This window comes from Macaca mulatta, chromosome 9 (genome assembly GCF_049350105.2).
Source record: "Macaca mulatta isolate MMU2019108-1 chromosome 9, T2T-MMU8v2.0, whole genome shotgun sequence".
Lineage (NCBI taxonomy): Eukaryota > Metazoa > Chordata > Mammalia > Primates > Cercopithecidae > Macaca > Macaca mulatta.
Window position 1 is genome coordinate 105819333 of NC_133414.1, and position 18595 is coordinate 105837927.

Below are 18595 nucleotides of genomic sequence, written 5' to 3' on the forward strand. Positions count from 1 at the left end.
TTTTAAGAAGGTGTGTAGAACTTTGCCAAGTAGAGAAAGGGAGAAGTTCTCTCCAGATTGATGAAAGAGCTTGCCCTCTGTGCAATGATACAGACATGAAACAGCCTGGCATGTCACAGGAAATGCCAGTCATCAGACAGTAGGGTGTGAGGCGATGAAGATGGACTAGTGCTAGAGATGGACTAGAGAAGTTGGCAGGGGTCTGGAGTTTGGACCATATCTTGTAGGCAGTCTTTTCTAACCATCCCATTCATACTACACATGGAAAATGGAAACACCTCTGGTACACTGGGCTGCAACACACCTGTCCAGCCATGGCCACCCTTGGCACATCTTAATCCACTGCAGCAAATTAGGGAACACCTTATGGTAATTACTACTATGGGTAATGGAGAGTCATTGAAGATATCTAAGTGAGAAAACAATATGATCAGATTTGCATTCTAAATCATGGTTTGGAAGATAGATCAGTATGAAAAACTAGATTAAAGTCAGAAAGATCCGTGAGAAGGCAGTGGCAATAATCCAGAGATGGCAGAAGCCTAAATCAGAATAGTGGCTGTGAAATTAAAAGAGTGGAAAGATTCAAGACATTGTTATAAGGTAAAATTAACAAGCCTTATGGTTGATTGGATGTGGAGGGTGAAGGAAGATATAGATTTTAAAATGGCCCCCAGCTTGAGTGACTAGTAGTGGCCCCACTGGGATAGAAAAGAGAGGAAGGGGTGGACTGCGTAGACAGCAGTCAGTTCTGTTATGTTCTTGTTGAACTGATGTGCCAGTGAAGCTACCTGATACATGGTTAAATGCCAGGGCAATTACATATGGACTCAGAAAAAAGACTGGAGTAGAGTTAAAGATACAGGGGTCATAGACAGATACAAGTGTTAGAGCCAAGAGAACAGATGAGCTTGTTGAGAGAAGACATAATTAAGAAATGAAAGGGGCTGAGGGTATTTAAGGGGAACACAGAGGAAGGAAAGCCTGTGGGAAATAACACTGGCATTTCTTTGATGCATAATGGGATCTTCTCAACTGACTGAACACTGAGACTGTTTGAAAAGAGTTACTCTCTGTAATCCTTCTAAATCTGTCTAAATGATCTTTAAAATAATCTCTGGGAATTCCAGAAGATTAGTCCCCTAATACAGGCTGATGCCTTTTGTGAAACTGAATATTTTTAAAATTACATCATTTAAAGTACTTTTAATGAAGCCATAGTTATGGTTTTCTCTAACATTTTTTACAGTATATTGTGATTATCTACTTACATGTCTACACCTTCTCACTAGACTATTAAATCCTCAAGGGCCCCCAACCCTAGTGTCTTAGCATTGTACTTGGCACATAGTACACAGTTGATAAATATTTGTGAATTAACATAAATTTGAGTTTTAGAGTTCAGTATATACAGAGTGTGATATAACAGTTTTTGGAACTCAGGTCCAACAGGCTTTCCAAAGTTTTGCAATGGAAATTTGTTAAATGGCCAAGAGACACTATAGTTTTACCGTGCAATGTCCCTTATAATAGTCAACATTGATAAAGATGCATGATATATTCATACACTCTAATATCATATAGATAAAAGAATGAATCAACTAAAGCTACACACAGTAACATGGATGAATCTCACAATCAGTGACAGAAGCTGCGTGAAAAAGAATGCATACTGTACAATTCCCATCATATAAAGCTTAAAAACAAGCAAATTTAATATCTAGTTTTAGAAGTCTGGTTAGCAGTTACCTTTGGAGGGGAGTGCACCAGTGGGGAGGGTCACAAAAGGGACTTTTGGGGAACTGGTCATAAGTTCTATTTCTTGATTTGGGTGTTGTTTACATGGACACATTCACTTTATGAACACTTATTGAGCCATACACAGGATTTGTGCACTTTTCTGTACCACTATTATACTTGTGTAAAAATTTACTTCACAAAAATAATGAAACATAATCCTATAACAGAAAGTTGTAACATAAAAGAATAAGCTCTACATGTAAAGTAGGAGCAGAGCATTAAGCAAATAGTTGGAACGACACTAATCTACCAATAAAAAAGGAGAGTGAGCCCAGGCGCAGTGGCTCATGCCTGTAATGCTAGTACTTTGGGAGGCCGAAGTGAGTAGATCACTTGCAGCCAGGAGTTTAAGAACAGCCTGGCCAACATGGTGAAACCCCATTTCTCCCCAAAAATACAAAAAATTAGCAGGGCATGGTGGTGTGCACTTGTAGTCCAGCTACTTGGGAGGCTGAGGTCAGAGAATTACTTGAACCCAGGATGGGAGGCAGAGATTGCAGTGAGCCGAGATCACGCCACTGCACTCCGGCCTGGGCAACAGAGTGAGACCCTGCCTCAAAAAAAAAAAAAAAAAAAGAGAAAGAAAGAAGGGAGAGTGAGAGGAATAAGTAAACAAAGACTTGAGAGGATCTTCATACATATTTCTGGCATGCTTTATAGTGAAAAGGCTGCAGAAATATGTATGAAGATCCTCTCTCTATAGAGAAAAGGCTCCAGAAATATGTATGAAGATCCTCTTGAGTCTTTGTCTCTACATACTAAGCTATACTCAGCATAGGGTAAGATACCCTAGTCTAAGCAAAAAGTAAATAAATAAATAACAAACCTACTGGGAAAAGAACAACTTCCAGGGAACTATGAACTGAGGAGTTCACAATGTTTTGGATGACTTACCACAAAATCACCACAAAGAGAAATTCCAGGCTTTTTTTTTTTTTTTTTTTTTTAGACAGAGTCTTACTCTGTTGCCCAGGCTGGAGTGCAATGGCGGGATCTCGGCTCACTGCAACCTCTGCCTCCTGGATTCAAGTGATTCTGCTGCCTCAGCCTCCTGAGTAGCTGGGATTACAGGCACCTGCCACTACATCCAGCTAAGCTTTGTATTTTTAGTAGAGATGGGTTTTCACCATGCTAGTCAGGTTGGTCTCAAACTCACCTGCCTTGGCCTCCCAAAGTGCTGGATTACAGATGTGAGCCACCGTGTCCGGCCCCGATTCCACATCTTATAAATAAGAATATTTAGCTTTAAGGTAAAAGCCACTGTAGACCTATCCTAGAAGAGGTTAAATTCAAGCTTTAATAGGGTCAAACTGATCCACAAATTAACTACAGGGCAGGATAAAGCTCAACACTTGTTAAAGGAAGACAATAAAATCCAAACTCTATCTAGCAACCAATTTAAAGAAAACTTCACTAGACACGAAAAGAAGTAGGAAAATATGACCTTTAACAAGGAGAAAAATTAGTTGAATATAGGGACCCAAAAATGAAAGAGAAGCTAGAACTGGCAGGCAAGGACTTTAAGACTGTTGTTATAAATATATTCAACGATCTAAAGGAAAACATGAACACAATAAAGAGAGAAATGGAAACAAACCAAAAAAAAAAAAGAGATCCAATTGGAAATTCTACAGGTAAAGAATACCTGAAATGAACACAGGAAATAGAAACTATCTAAATTGAAGCATGGAGAGAAAAGTGGATTTAAAAATGAATAGTGTCTCGGTGATCTGTGAAACAAAATTAGCAGTCTGACTATTGTACGATTGTAAAATTAGAAGGGAGATTAGGAGGATGGAAGGGGGCAGCAAAGAAAATCCTTCACGAAATGACTACTAATTTTATTTTTCTAAATCCCCCCATAACTGCTTATTAGAATGTGAATATGTTCCAAATTAATAACTAAAAAATCAAGTTACAGAGCATGCAAAAATATAAACTAGCAATTCACCGATAGATAATAATATCTTCATGACCCATACACTAAAATAATAAAATGGCTACAGAAGAAAACCCAGGTGACTGACTACAACAATGCCTTCCATATTCCCCACACACCATGAGCAAAGCAAAAGACAAAAGATTAATCATGAAACACAGTAATCTAAGCAAGCCCACCTACATATATTTTTGGGGATATCCCACTAACCTGAATAGTAGTATCATTACAGCTGACACAACTTCCAGAAAACTGCTAAGTGCTTAATATTATCCATAAGAAAGCAAAACTAAATATTAGTATGCACATTTCTGAATGAGAAACTAATTGTCCCATTGATTTTAATAATGTAGTGGAAGAAAATTATATCCAGTCTCTACAATGCCTAAATGCATTCTATTTAAACTCAAGGTGCTATTTCATTTCATATACTAAGAGAATGCATGCCTTTAAGTGGTACCATTTGAGCAGAAATTCGTCATTGTATTCTTTAGCCACACCGAAACCAAAGATTTAACTGAACCATATTCCATAATATACTGCAAAACTCAAATATCAGCATTGTCAAAATAATTATCCATGCCTGCTGGTAGATATGGTCATAAAACTAGGTTTCATTTCACTTACTGGAAGGTTTTAAGACAAAATTAACACTTCAAAATTTGATACTACCAGTATTAAACCAGTTAGTGCCTGAGTAATAAAACGCCACATAATCTACTGCTGGAAAATGAGATTGCTTAAATGGTTTGGGCTGCCTGATCATTGCAACAGAGGCACCTCAGATGGGATTCCACCAGTCTTACCAGTTCCCAGCCTGATGGGAAACATTATTTAACGTATGGCCCCATAAACATACTACTCACGAAACCATAACAAATCTTTTGTGTTTGTTTAGATAATTCTTCTCCAGAAAAAAACATGCCCCCCTCTCTAATCAACTTTGATGCTTACAAAAATTAAAAAACAAAATTTACTAAACTACATAAACCTATTAAGGCATTTTAGAAATTGACTTTCAGAATAACGGAACATTTTTAAGCTCTCAAAATCCTGCTATGTTTATAGGGCCACCTTACATTTGTGGAAATATACACTGTACTGAGAGAAGAATATATTACCTATAAGCTGTTCTGTGGCAAAATGATAGCTTATTTCTACTGTCTTCTTAGTTTGATTTGATCAAGACCAATAGGTCTGAGCTTCTAGTGATCAAGTTCTATTATGTCCTGTAGTGATGGGCTTCCAGAATGAAAAGTAAACAATAATTGAGGAATCCAAACATTCCACTGATTAAGCTAAGTCTAATGAAGCCATAGCATGAAAAAGGTTGCAATCATTCTGGATAAGCGGATAATTTTATAAAACTAAAATCAAAGCACTAAAGATATGGAAAAATTCATAAGTATGAAGTAATAAGATACAAAAATGACACAGGAATTACAAAAATATTTGCCAGGCCAGGTATCAGAGCCCCAGCATCAAGAAGTGGTTGACTCATGGGTTGGTAAGAAGAATTTACTGACAATAGTATAGGTTTGAAAAAGGAAACCACTATTAGAAAGTTGCCAGAGAGTGCAGCAGGCACCTCAGTGAAAGGATGGAGTGCACCGTGGTGGATTTTTCCTTAGGAGTAGTTATGAACTTTAAGGCAGAAGCTTGAGGGTAATTGAGACCATACTAGCCACATAGGTCATAATAAATGATTACATTTATAGTAATTTTGGTGCCTTAATGTCAAGCAAGGATTACACAGTGACTTTTGACATGGCATTCTGGAGATGTATACAAAGTCTAGTTACTTACAAACTTTAAATTGAAAAGAGACCTGGAACCAGATGCCAACTTTGGATACTAGGGAAGTTTAATTACTTCTAAATTCTTCAGATAAGTTTTGCCTGTTTTGTGGTCAACAGTTGGTCTTTGCTCCCTTCTAAATTCCTCAGTTAAGAAGTATTTGTCTCTAGGGCCTATTACTGGGTGGTTTTTGTTCTCCTCAATATTTAAATCTCAGACTTGAGAAATGGGCTATACATTGCCTTCCAGGGGAGAAGAGAAATGCCTTAGATGTTCTGAGAGCATTGCACTTTTGGTTTGTTTTCAGTGATTGGTGGAACATGAATAGGAACCACATTACTGCTTGGGGACATGTCGTTTTCCGCTCTGTCTGATACTTGCTTCTGAGAAACAATGTGGGATATCTCTGTTAGAATTGTCTGAAAAGTAGCTTCTACATTTGTAGAGTCTAGAGCAGATGTCTCATTGAATGACAAATCATTTTTTTCTGCCAAAGCTCTTGCTTCAACTATAGGAACTTCCCTGAGATGACGTAAATCACCCTTATTTGTCCATGATAACATGACGACAATGTTACTATCAGTGTGATCTCTCAGTTCTTTCAGCAATCGTTCTATATTTTCGTATGTGAGATGTTTAGCAATGTCTTAACCCAATAAGGCACCTACATCTCTATGATAATATGCTTATGTTATAGCTTGGTATTACTCTTGCCCTGCTCTGTCCCATACCTGTGCCTTTATTGTTTCCCTATCAATCTGGATGCTTCTTGTTGCAAACTACTCCAATGGTGCCCTTGCTTTCCAGATTAAACTCATTTTGAGTAAATAAAGACAGGAGATTATTCTTTCCAACACCAGAATCTCCAATAAGGATAACATTAAAGAGGTACTCATTCTCATTGTTGCACGTGCCCATTGCACAACTGAGGAGTGAAGGGGTCGGAGCGGCAGTGGCATCTGTGAGACTAGGGAGGCATTGCTGCTCCTAATTTTCTACATTTGATGAAAAGTACCAATCCCGAGATCCAAGAATCTCAATGATCCTCAGGCAGAATAAAAACAGAGAAAACTACAAATTATATCAACACATATTGATGAAAACTAATGATAAAAAGTTGCCAGGCAGTGACCAAAGACTTAGATTACAACACTCAATTCCCTTTGAATACTTGGAAAACTTTCTCAGGAAGGAAGGATATAAACAATCCTACACTGCAAGGATTAGAAAAAAAATAAATATTTATTTAATGCCTAGCCATTGACAAACATTCACAAGCATCAGTACTATCCAGGAAAACATGACCTCACTAAACAAACTAAATAAAGCAGCAGTGACAAGTTTCAGAGTGACAGAGATATGTAACCTTTCTGACAGAGAATTCAAAATAGCTGTTTCGAGGAAGCTCAATGAAATCCAAGATAAAACAAAGAAGAAATTCAGAATCCTATCAGACAAATTTAATGAAGAGACTAAAATAATTAAAAAGCAGAAATAATTGTCAGGCAGAAATTCTGGAGCTAGACAATGCAATTGATAAACTGAAAAATGCATCAGAATCTCTCAACAGCAAAACTGATCAAGCAGAAGAAAGAACTAGTGAGCTTGAAGACAGGCTATTTGAAAATACAGAGTCAGTGGAGTCAAAAGAAAAAAGAATAAAAAAAAATGAAGCATGCTTACTTGGTCTAGAAAATAGCCTCAAAAGGGCAAATCTAAATTATTGGCCTTAAAGAGGTGGTAGAGAGAGAGAATAGGGTAATTTAATCAAAGAGATAATAACAAAGAACTTTCCAAACCTAAAGAAAGATGTCTATATTCAAGTACAAGAAGGTTATAGAACACCAAGCAGATTTAACCCAAAGAAGACTACCTCAAGTGATTTAATAATCAAACTCCCAAAGGTCAAGGATAAAGAAAAGATCCTAAAAGCACCAAGACAAAAGAAATAAGTAACATATAAGGCAGCTCCAATATGTCTGGCAGCAGATTTCTCAGTGGAAACCTTACAGGCCAGAAGAGTAGTATGATATTTAAAGTGCTGAAAAAACCCCTTTTATCCCGGAATATTATATCCAGTGAAAATATCTTTCAAACATGAAGGACAAATAAATACTTTATCAGACAAACAAAAATTGAGTGATTTTTTAAACACGAGACCTGTCCTATAAGAAATGCTAACGGGAATTCAATCTGAAAGAAAGGGACATTAATGAGAAATAAGAAATCATCTAAAGGTACAAAACTTACTGGTAAGTAACAAGTACACAAACAAATAAAGAATATCATAACAGTGTAATTGTGGTGTGCAAACTACTTATATCTTGAGTAGGAAGACTAAAAAAGATGAACTATCAAAAATAATAACTGCAACAAATTTTTAAGACACAGAGAGTATTATAAGGTATAAACAGAAACAACAAAAACATAAGAGAGGAGATGAAGTTAAAGTATTGAATTTGTATTAGTTTTCTTCTTGCTTGTTTGTTAGTTTCTGTGTTCAATTTTGCAATCACAGTTAAGTTGTCATCAGCTTAAAGTAATGGGCTACAAGATGTTATTTGCAAGCCCCATGGTAACCTCAAATCAAATACCTACAACAGTTACACACACACAAAAAAGAAAAAATCAAAACACACCACCAGAAGAAAATCATTTCCAAAAAAAGCAAGACAGGAAGGATAAAAGGAAGAGAAGACCACAAAACAACCAGAAAACAAATAACAAAATGGCAAGAGTAAGTCTTTACTTATCGTTAACAACACTGAATGTAAATGGACTAAACTCTCCAATCCAAAGACATAGACTGGCTACATGGATTAAAAACACAAAACAAAACAAGACCCCATAATCTGTTGCCTACAAAAAACACACTTTACCTATAAAGACACACATAGACTGAAAACAAAGGGATGGAAAAAGATATTCCATGCAAATGAAAACCAGAAAAACAGCAGGAGTAGCTATACCTATATCAGATAAAATAGATTTCAAGACAAAAACTATAAATAGAGACAAAGATGGTCATTATATAATGGAAAAAGGATCAATTCAACAACAGGATGTAACAATTGTAAATATAAATACACTCAATGCTGGAGCACTCAGATATGTAAAGTCAATATTTGTTTATTTATTTATTTATTGAGACAGGGTCTTACTCTGTTGCCAGGCTGGAGTACAGGGGTGTGACCAAGGCTCACTGTAATGGGTCACTGTAGCCTTGACCTCCCAGGCTCAGGTGATCTTTCCACTTTAGCCTCCTGGGTAGCTGGGACTATAATCACACACCACTATGCCCAGCTAATTCTTTGTAATTTGTTGTAGAGACATGGTTTTACCATGTTTCCCAGGCTGGTCCCAAACTCTGAACTCAAGTGGCCCACCTGCCTTGGCCTCCGAAAGTGCTAGCATTACAGGTGTGAGCTACCACATCCAGCCTAATGTCTTAAAACATTAAAACAAAACAAACAAACAAACAAAAAACTGAAATCATATAAAATATCTTCTCTGACCACAATGGACTAAAACTAGAAATCAATAACAAGAAGAACTTGGAAACTATACAAACACATGAAAATTAAACAATATGCTCCTGAATGACCAGTGGGCCAATGAAGAAATTAAGAAGAAAACTGAAAAATTCCTGGAAACAAACGGATATTCACCATCACCACTGTTACTCAACATAGGACTGAAAGTCCTAGCGAGAGCAATCAGACAAGAGAAAGAAATAAAGGGCATGAAAATTGAAAAGGAAGAAGTCAAATTATCTTTGTTTGCAAATGTTATAATCCTGTGTTTAAAGAAACTAAAGACACTACCAAAAAACTATTGGAGGTGATAAAAAAATTCAGTGAAGTTACAGGACACAAAATCAACATACAAAAATCAGTAGCATTTATTTATTTATTTATTTATTTATTTATTTATTTATTTATTTATAGAGACAGAGTCTCGCTCTGTCCCCCAGGCTGGAGTGCAGTGGCATGATCTCGGCTCACTGCAACCTCCACCTCCCAGGTTCACGCCATTCTCCTGCCTCAGCCTCCCAAGTAGCTGGGTCTACAGACACCCACCACCATGCCCGGCTAATTTTTTTGTATTTTTTAGTAGAGATGGGGTTTCACCGTGTTAGCCAGGATGGTCTCAATCTCCTGACCTTGTGATCCACTCACCTTGGCCTCCCAAAGTGCTGGGATTACAGGCATGAGCCACCACGCCTGGCCAAAAATCAGTAGCATTTCTATATGCCAACAGCAACAGTCTGAAAAAGAAATTGAGAAAGTAATTCCATTTACAACAGCTATAAATAAAATACTTAGGAATAAACTTTTTTTTTTTTTTTTTTGAGACGGAGTCTTGCTCTGTCACCCAGGCTGGAGTGCAGTGGCCGGATCTCAGCTCACTGCAAGCTCCGCCTCCTGGGTTTATGCCATTCTCCTGCCTCAGCCTCCCGAGTAGCTGGGACTACAGGCGCCCGCCACCTCGCCCGGCTATTTTTTTTGCATTTTTTAGTAGAGACGGGGTTTCACCGTGTTAGCCGGGATCGTCTCTCGATCTCCTGACCTCGTGATCCGCCTGTCTCGGCCTCCCAAAGTGCTGGGATTACAGGCTTGAGCCACCGTGCCCGGCCAGGAATAAACTTAACCAAAGAAAAGAAAGATCTCTACAATGAAAACTATAAAACATTGATGCAAGAAATTAAATAGGGCATAATAAAAACAGAAAGATATTCCATGTTCATGGATTGAATGAATCAATATTATTAAAATGTCCATACTACCCTAAGCAGTCTACAGATTCAATACAATCCCTATCAAAATACCAATGACATTTTTTATAGATATAGAAAAAACAATCCTAAAATTTATATGGAACCACAAAAGACCCAGAATAGCCAAAGCCATCCTGAACAAAAAGAACAAAACTAGACGAATCATATTACCTGACTTCAAATTAAACTACAGAGCTATAGTAACCAAAACAGCATGGTACTTGCATAAAAATGGACACGTAGATCAATGGAACAGAATAGAGAACCCAGATAAGACCATACATCTACAGTGAACTCATTTTTGACAAAGTTGCCAAAAACACACAATAGGGAAAAGACAGTCTCTTCAATAAATGATGCAATAAATATACAGAAGAATGAAACTAGACCCCTATCTCTCACCATATAGAAAAATAAAATCAAAATGGATTAAAGACTTAAATTTAATACCTAAAACTTTGAAGCTACTAAAATAAAACTTTGGAGAAACTCTCCAGGACATTGGTCTGAGCAGAAATTTCTTGAGCAGTACCCCAAAAGCACAGGCTGCCAAAGCAACAAAGGACAAAGAGGATCACATCAAGTTAAAAAGCTTCTGCACAACAAAGGAAACAATCATCATAGTGAAGAGATGACCCACAGAATGGGTGGAAATATTTGTAAACTACCCATCTGGCAAGGGATTAATAAGCCAAATATATAAGGAGCTCAAACAACTTAATAGGAAACAAAACAAATTTAATAGTCTGATTTTAAAATGAGCTTAAGATATGAATAGACATTTCTTGAAAGAAGACATCAAATGGCAAACAGGTATATGAAAATGTGCTCAAAATCACTGATCATCACAGAAGTGCAAATTAAACCTACTATGAAATATCATCTCACCCAAGTTAAAATATTTTTTATCAAAAAGACAGGCAATAACAAATGGGGGTGAAGACGTGGAGAAACAGAAATCCTCATACAACATTGGTGGGAATGTAAATTAGTACAGCCGCTATAAAAACAGTATGAGGTTCCTCAACAAACTAAAATAGAACTACCATATGATCCAACAACCCCACTGCTAAGTTTATACCCAAAAGGAAGAAAATTAATATATCAAAGAGATATCTATACTCCCATGTTTATTGCAGCACTATTCACAATAGCCAGGATTTGGAATCAAACTAAGTGCCCATCAACAAATGAATGGATAAAGAAAATGTGGTACATATACACAGTAGAATACTTTTCAGTCATAAAAAAGAATAAGATTCTGTCATTTGCAATGACATGGATAGAACTGGAGGACATTATGTTAAGTGAAATAAGCCAGGCACAGAAAGACAAACTTCATATGTTCTCACTCATTTGTGGGAGCTAAATTTAAAACAATTGAACTCATGGAGACAGGCAGCAGGAGGATGGTTACCAGAGGCTGGGAACGGTAGTGGGGGCAGGGGTAGGAAAAGGGGATGGTGAGTAGGTACAAAAATATACTTAGATACAATGAATATGATCTCATATTTGATAGCACAAAAGTCATATTTGACTACAGTAAGCAATAATTTGTTACACATTTTGGAATTACTGAGGGGGTATGATTGAAATGTTAGTAACACAAAGAAATGATGAATTCTTAAGGTGATGGATTTGCCCTGATGGGAGTATTACACATTATGTGCCTGTATCAAAATATCTCATGTACTCCATCAATATATACACCTACTATGTACCCATAAAAATTAAAAATAAAAAAGTTAAAAATATAAAATATACATGACATAAGGTTGATCACCTTTAAAAAGAAGTTGCCAGAGAAAACAGTGGGACAGAGATAATATTAACACTGATTTATCATCAGAGACAAGTCAGCCAGAAGAAAATAGAACAAGATTTTTAAGGTCTCAAAAGAAAAAAACTGTCAACCTGTAACTGTATATCCAACACATATATTCCTCAAAACACAAAATATAAATACCTTTTTTACTCTGTAAGATCTACTCTACAAGAAATGTTTTAAAAGTTCCTCAGGCTGAAGGAAAATGATATCACATGTATCACATATAGTTCTAGACAAAGGAATGAAGAGTTTCAGAAGACGTAAACATTTGAGTATACATAAAAGATTTTTCTCCTCATTTTTTAAATCTCCTTAAGAGGTAACTGACTGTCCTAAACAAAATACTAATAATGCATATATTTAAAGAAACTTATAACCTATTTACTCCTCTCTATCCTTCAAGCAAGCTGTTGTTATATTTGTCATACATTTAGATCTAAATGTATGACAAATATGAATACACACACACTATGGAGGCTGAAGGAAATATTGACCTTGTCAAACCAGAATTGCCTAAAAGCATTTGTTGTTTTAGGGCAGTAATGGTTAAGAACTTGGGCTTGGGGCCAGTCACAGTGGTTCACGCCCAGCACCTTAAGGAGGCAGAGGTGGAAGGATTACTTGAGGCCAGGAGTTTGAGACCGGCTTGGGCAATATAGTGAGACCTTGTCTCTACAAGAAATTGCAAAATTAGCCAGATGTGTTGGAACATGCCTGTAGTCCCAGCTAATATACAAATATACAAAGCAAATATATATGGTTTTGTATGTAAATGGAACTTCTTGAGTGCTTTCTATCCTTACTACCACTAAAGGTGAAATTGCTGCTGCTCCTTTAGGGGACTAGAACTGGCTTCTCTTATTGGGTTGTGGTAGCCAAGCACTGTGTGTGTGTGTGTGTGTGTGTGTGTGTGTGTGCGTGTGTGTACATATGTTTGTCTGTAGAGTAAATCATGCTTTGTAGTTTGGTATTGGAATTCTCTGCTCACTGACACTTGGCTTAAGCCTTCTTCCTCCTTGAGGTCTCATCTTAGTAGAAATTAACGTTTGCCCTTTTTGTTCCACAGAATCAGAAGTTGGAGGAACATCCAGTAGTGGGTACAGAGAAATAGAGCAGAGAGCAAGAAGGAGCAGAGGGAGAATAACAGAGTGCCTGAGGCATGCAGACGATTCAGGAAGGGACTAACATTAGGTCCGAGTTATACGAAGGTGTTCACGTTGCAAATTGCCTATGAACAGCCTCCATCCCCTGTGGGACCCAGCTGGGACCCATAGTTTGGACAGCAGAAGTGAGTTAGGAAGAGATCAGAGCTGTAGACACTGGAATATGACTGCTCCCATAGCAGATTAAGACAGAGGTTGGCTTCTGTTAACATGATAAAAATTATTTTTCTTCTTTATTTCATAGCATTTTACTCTAGGAAAGTTAAGATGCTAGAGAGACACCATAAGCCTAGTGCACATCACACAGCACCACTATAGTGTGGAAAGTTGTCATTGAGTATTGCCATCGCAATGGTCTCAGGGTTCAAACCAGAACATCGAGTGAAAGAAACTATGCTCTAATGAGGTCCTCTCAGAAACCAGCAACCCTTGCAATTCAGCTCTCTGGGCAAACAATAGAGCAGAGTCATCAGGACCACCCACCTAGGCGTCTGATGATCCTGGGTTTCAATCCTACCTATGCCCTTCACTATCAGTTTGACTTTGGGCAACTGGTTTAACATCTCTGACTCTCAATTTTCTCATTTATAAAATGAGGATGATAAAATGCATACTTTTTAAAAAAGAGTACTTAGTGTCAGGTACTCTACAAGTATTATCTCATTTTATCCCCGCAACAGCTAGATACTATTATTATTCTACTTCATAGGTGTGAAAATAGATGCTCAGAGCAATGGGCTGTCATGTGTTGGAAGTCACAAGGCTGGTAAGTGGTACATCCAGGAATGGACCCTGGGCATTCTGACTCCAGAGCTCTGCTTTTAACTATTAAGCAAAACTGCCAGATAAAGCTCTCCTGAGTATTAAATGAGCTGATGAGCTCAATAGTGCCTGGCACATTTTTATTCTTTCATAAATGGTAATTATCAAAATGAGAGTTGAGTGGAATCCAAATCTCAAGTCACGACAAATCTGGGGTTAATGTGAATTCTGTAGCAACATCTAGGGCCAAGTCTAAAGCTCAGGCATCCTCACTCTCAGAGAATCTGTAAACAGAAAGTTCTCAAAGAAAAATACAAGTTCCCTGGGGTGTCAGAGATCATTTATACAGAAGCTGCCTTTTGCAGCATGGGAACAGATCAGAGAGTAGGAAAGCAACAAAGAACCGGAGAATGTCCTGGCCACATCGTCAGAGCTCCTTTGAAAGGGAGCATCCTGACTCCCAGCCCAATTTGTCCAACAGGAGAGAACAGAAAGCCGGGAGCTAAACGAGTGCCACACCTCTGGCGCATGGATTTTGCAGGATGCTAGGTAATGCTAGCATCATTTCTCCATTTCTCCATCATCCCCCACCCAATCCCCATCAGGTCCTAAGCCTTGTCTCTTTTGTTCCCCACTCCACCACTGCTAAGAATTGTAAGCTGTCCAGTGTGTGCACTCAAACAACACTAGCTGAATGCATTACATGAAAAATGGTATGAAGATAAAAGATATATTAGGGACCAGAATGGAAAATTGTCATACCTTTTTAAAAATAGAACACAGGACTTCAAAGAAACTTCAAAAATCTGATAAGGGCTTTAAACTGTCTGCACAGATTACTGTTCAAACTCTCAGAACTGTTTTCCCTGGCATTTTTAACTCCTTAAAAATTTTAATAAAGTATGCATAAAATTTACCATTTTAACCATTTTAAATATACAACTCAGTGGCATTAAGTGCATTCACATGGCTGAACAACCATCACCACCATCCATCCACCGAACTCTTTCACCATCCATCCACCAAACTCCTTCACCATCCGAAACTGAAATGCCACACCCATCAAACACTAACTCCCATTCCCTCCACATCCCAGACCCTGGGAACCATCATGCTACTTTCTGTCTCATGAATCTGACTCTGCTAGGCCCCGCTAATAAATGGAATCATACAATATTTGTCCTTTTATGTTCGGTTTATTTACTTAGCATAATGTCTTCAAGGTTCATCCATGTTGTAGCATGTCAGAATTTCATTTCTTAAGACTGAATACTATTCCACTGTATGCTTTATACCACATTTTGCTTATCTGTTCATCCACTGATGGACATTTCAGTTGTTTCCAGCTTTGGCAGTTGTGAATAATACTAATATGAAAACGAATGTACAAATATCTGTTCAATTTCCTGCTTTCACTACATCTGGGAATATATATCTAGAAGTAGAAATGCTGGATCATGTAGTAACTGTGTCTAATTTTTTGAGGAGCTATTCCTGGCATTTTTTTCTGTTATATTTTCAGAGTCAGTTCCTACTTATTTGAACAGTTTATTTTGCCTCTCCAGTGTTCTATCCTACATTTATCCTAAATGACCTCTCTTTTGCTGGTCCCATCGTTCATTTACAACCAAGATTATTTAGAAACATGATCTTATGTCCCACAGTACTGATTTTTCCCAAAACAAAACATTAGAGCTGTTTGGAACAAACTGCCATTTCCCAAGTCATAAGGTCCATTAGTTTAAAAGGTTAAGAATCCATGAATTTTTTGGGGAAAAAAAAGCAGTCCTTCAAATCAGTACCAACATACCAGCTTGTTATGAAAGACAGTCCCTGACTTACAAACGTCTCACTTAGGAACATCCCTGACATGCAAAGAGCAGTGGAAACCAGGAGTCTGACTCCTCCTGGAAATACCTGGAAGTCTCCACCTGCTGCCATGGGGATGGTGAGGATCTTGGACTTTCAGTGGTTAGCAGGGACAGGTAAAAAAACCCCACCTCTTCTCCACTTTCATCTTCCTTCTTCCTTCTTGACACCAGAACTATGGCAGTGCCATCCTTGCTGTGGCTACCTGGCATCACAGTGAGAGTTCCTGTTCTCACTGGAAGATTGAATCACTTCGGAAGCAGAAGAGTGTGTGCTGGAACACTGCACGATTTTGCATACAGAAACAATGCTCTTTCACATCTAGTCAACAAGTTCTGCACATTCCATCTCCTAGCCACCTCAAAATCCATCTTTCCTCTTTGCCTTCTCTACCTGGGGTCAGAATCTCATCTGGGCCACTTCAATAGGCTCTGAACTAGTCTCCTCCACAGTGGGGATTTCTGGCCCATCCTGCACACTATGGAGATCTATCTCGCACCAGCTCAACATCATTATCATCACCAAAGACCTGAAATAACAATGTTCAAGGGAGACCTTAACGGCCCCACACCTCTGCTGGGTGAAGCTTCAGGACAGCCATGTCTTCTGACTTCTAGTCTGGTCCGCATTTTTTTTTTTTTTTTTTTTTTTTGAGACAGAGTCTCGCTCATGTTGCCCAGGATGTAGTGCAATGGTGTGATCTTGGCTCACTGCAACCTCCACCTCCCGGGTTCAAGCGATTCTCCTGCCTCAGCCTCCCGAGTAGCTAGGATTACAGGCACCCGCCATTAGACCTGGCTAATTTTTGTATTTTTAGTAGAGATAGGGTCTCGCCATATTGGCCACGCTGGTCTTAGACTCCTGACCTCAAGTGATCCGCCCTCCTCAGCCTCCCAAAGTGCTGGGATTACAGGCCGGCCTGGTCCGCACTTTTCTCATTGGTTGCCTTTTATGTCAACATGGCTCTCAGCTAAATGGGAGAATGAATATAACTGATACCATTTATATATGAAGGTCAGCAGTGGAGGGGAAGGATGTTAAAGGGAATAAACTGCACGTATGAAACCATCTCACCACCTTTAGTCACCTGGTCAACACTGGTGTAGTACCCATTTTCTTCTCTTCTTCTTCTCCCTTTTCCAGGATGGTGTTGAAAGTGCTGAAAGTGGAGCAGTCAGGGTACTTCCTTCTCAAATCATCACACTTCTTTCTTCTTTACTACACTTCCTAGCCACCATTTTCACCATTTAAGAGGAAGGGATTCTTCAAACCCTTTCCACAACTAAATCTTAGAATGCAATTGTGAAACTGCACTTGACTTTCCAGATATTTGAGGAAGCTTCCTGGTTCTTGCTTTATAATCGTGGTCTACTACCCTCACCCTCCTTCCCTGAAATTTCCCTATCTAAAACAACGACAACAAAACCTGTTACAGATATTTTTGTAAGTAGCCTTAAATTCTATTAAAAGTATTATTATGGTTTTTTTTTTTGTTTGATAGAGACAGGGTCTACGTTGTCCAGGCTGGTCTCAAACTTCTGAGCTCAAGCGATCCTCCCACCTCAGCCTCCCAAAGTGCTAGCATGACAAGCTGAGCCACCATGCCCAGCCTTAAATTCTCTTTAAGACAAGACAAAAGTATGTGTTAATCAAGTTAGAATTCAGGTGACCATTTGTCTCAGTTTGCCTAGGACAGTCCCAGTTTATGCCTATTCCCTTGCATAACTTTTAAAAGAGCTCTTCCTTTTACTCTCAAAAAACAAAAAAAGGCCCAGTTTGGAGGATAAATTATATGCTGACCCTAGTTTAAAACACACTTTGATTTTCTAGCATAGTGCTTTCCAAGTGATATTATGCTTTTGCCCACATCATTGCATTTTATTTACGTAACTACTCTGCGAAGCAGGAAGGGAAATACTTGATCTCTATTAAATAAAGGAGGTAATCAAGGCTTTGAGGGGTACAGTGGTGACTGAGGTCACACACTCAGGGCCAGAACCTAGGATTCCTGACTTTAAGTCTAAAACTGTTTCAGCTGTGGATCACTATGTGCAAATGTCTAAGTAAAGGCAAACTTCACTCTCCTTTGGTGATCTGCTTGGCATTGGACTTAGAAGCTTAGATACGTTCACCCTTGCCTAGAGACTGTTCTTCTACATATAAATCAAGCAAAGAGATGGAAGAATTATTAGCTAAACAAAAAGAGGCTGTTAGTGAATCCCGGGCCAAATGACATGTATCTTCTACCGGATCTAATTACATCAGATTACTTGAATCTTACATCTGGCCAATTAGGATATTTCCATTTAAGAAAAGAAAACCAACGATCAATAATGCACGCCTACTCTTGCAAAGAATGCAAAGAACATATAAATGGGTTCTGGTCAGACTTACAGATATATCTTCCTATAATTACACACTAATTCTTTCTTAAAAATATTTCCCAAACCAGCAAAATTCTACCCTCCTTGGTAAGCGGCAAAGAGACAACACGGGAAACAAAACCAAACCCTAGACCATTTAAAGAAAAGCATAGTGCTTTGTAAAATCTTCGGGGTATCCCAGAGGTGCTGAAAGCGTGGCTACATCAATAAATCAACGCCCACTCTTTGAGCCTCCTGAAAAGGCGGCCACATGACAGACAGGTTGGGAACCTAGCG

General features: G+C 38.3%; 2 long non-coding RNA genes and 1 pseudogene across 2 annotated transcripts in view; all 3 read right to left on the reverse strand.

Annotated features, from left to right (window-relative positions):
* The window catches only part of LOC107000227 (uncharacterized), a 186207-nt gene that overhangs the window by 114891 nt on the left and 52721 nt on the right, over positions 1–18595 (reverse strand). The window lies entirely within an intron of this gene.
* LOC144331404 (ras-related protein Rab-11A pseudogene) lies at positions 5803–6454 on the reverse strand (annotated as a pseudogene).
* The window catches only part of LOC114670007 (uncharacterized), a 31149-nt gene continuing 21996 nt past the window's right edge, over positions 9443–18595 (reverse strand). Inside the window, exon 4 of the long non-coding RNA XR_013398174.1 lies at positions 9443–10151. This is a non-coding gene — a long non-coding RNA (uncharacterized LOC114670007). The remainder of the gene's footprint in view (positions 10152–18595) is intronic.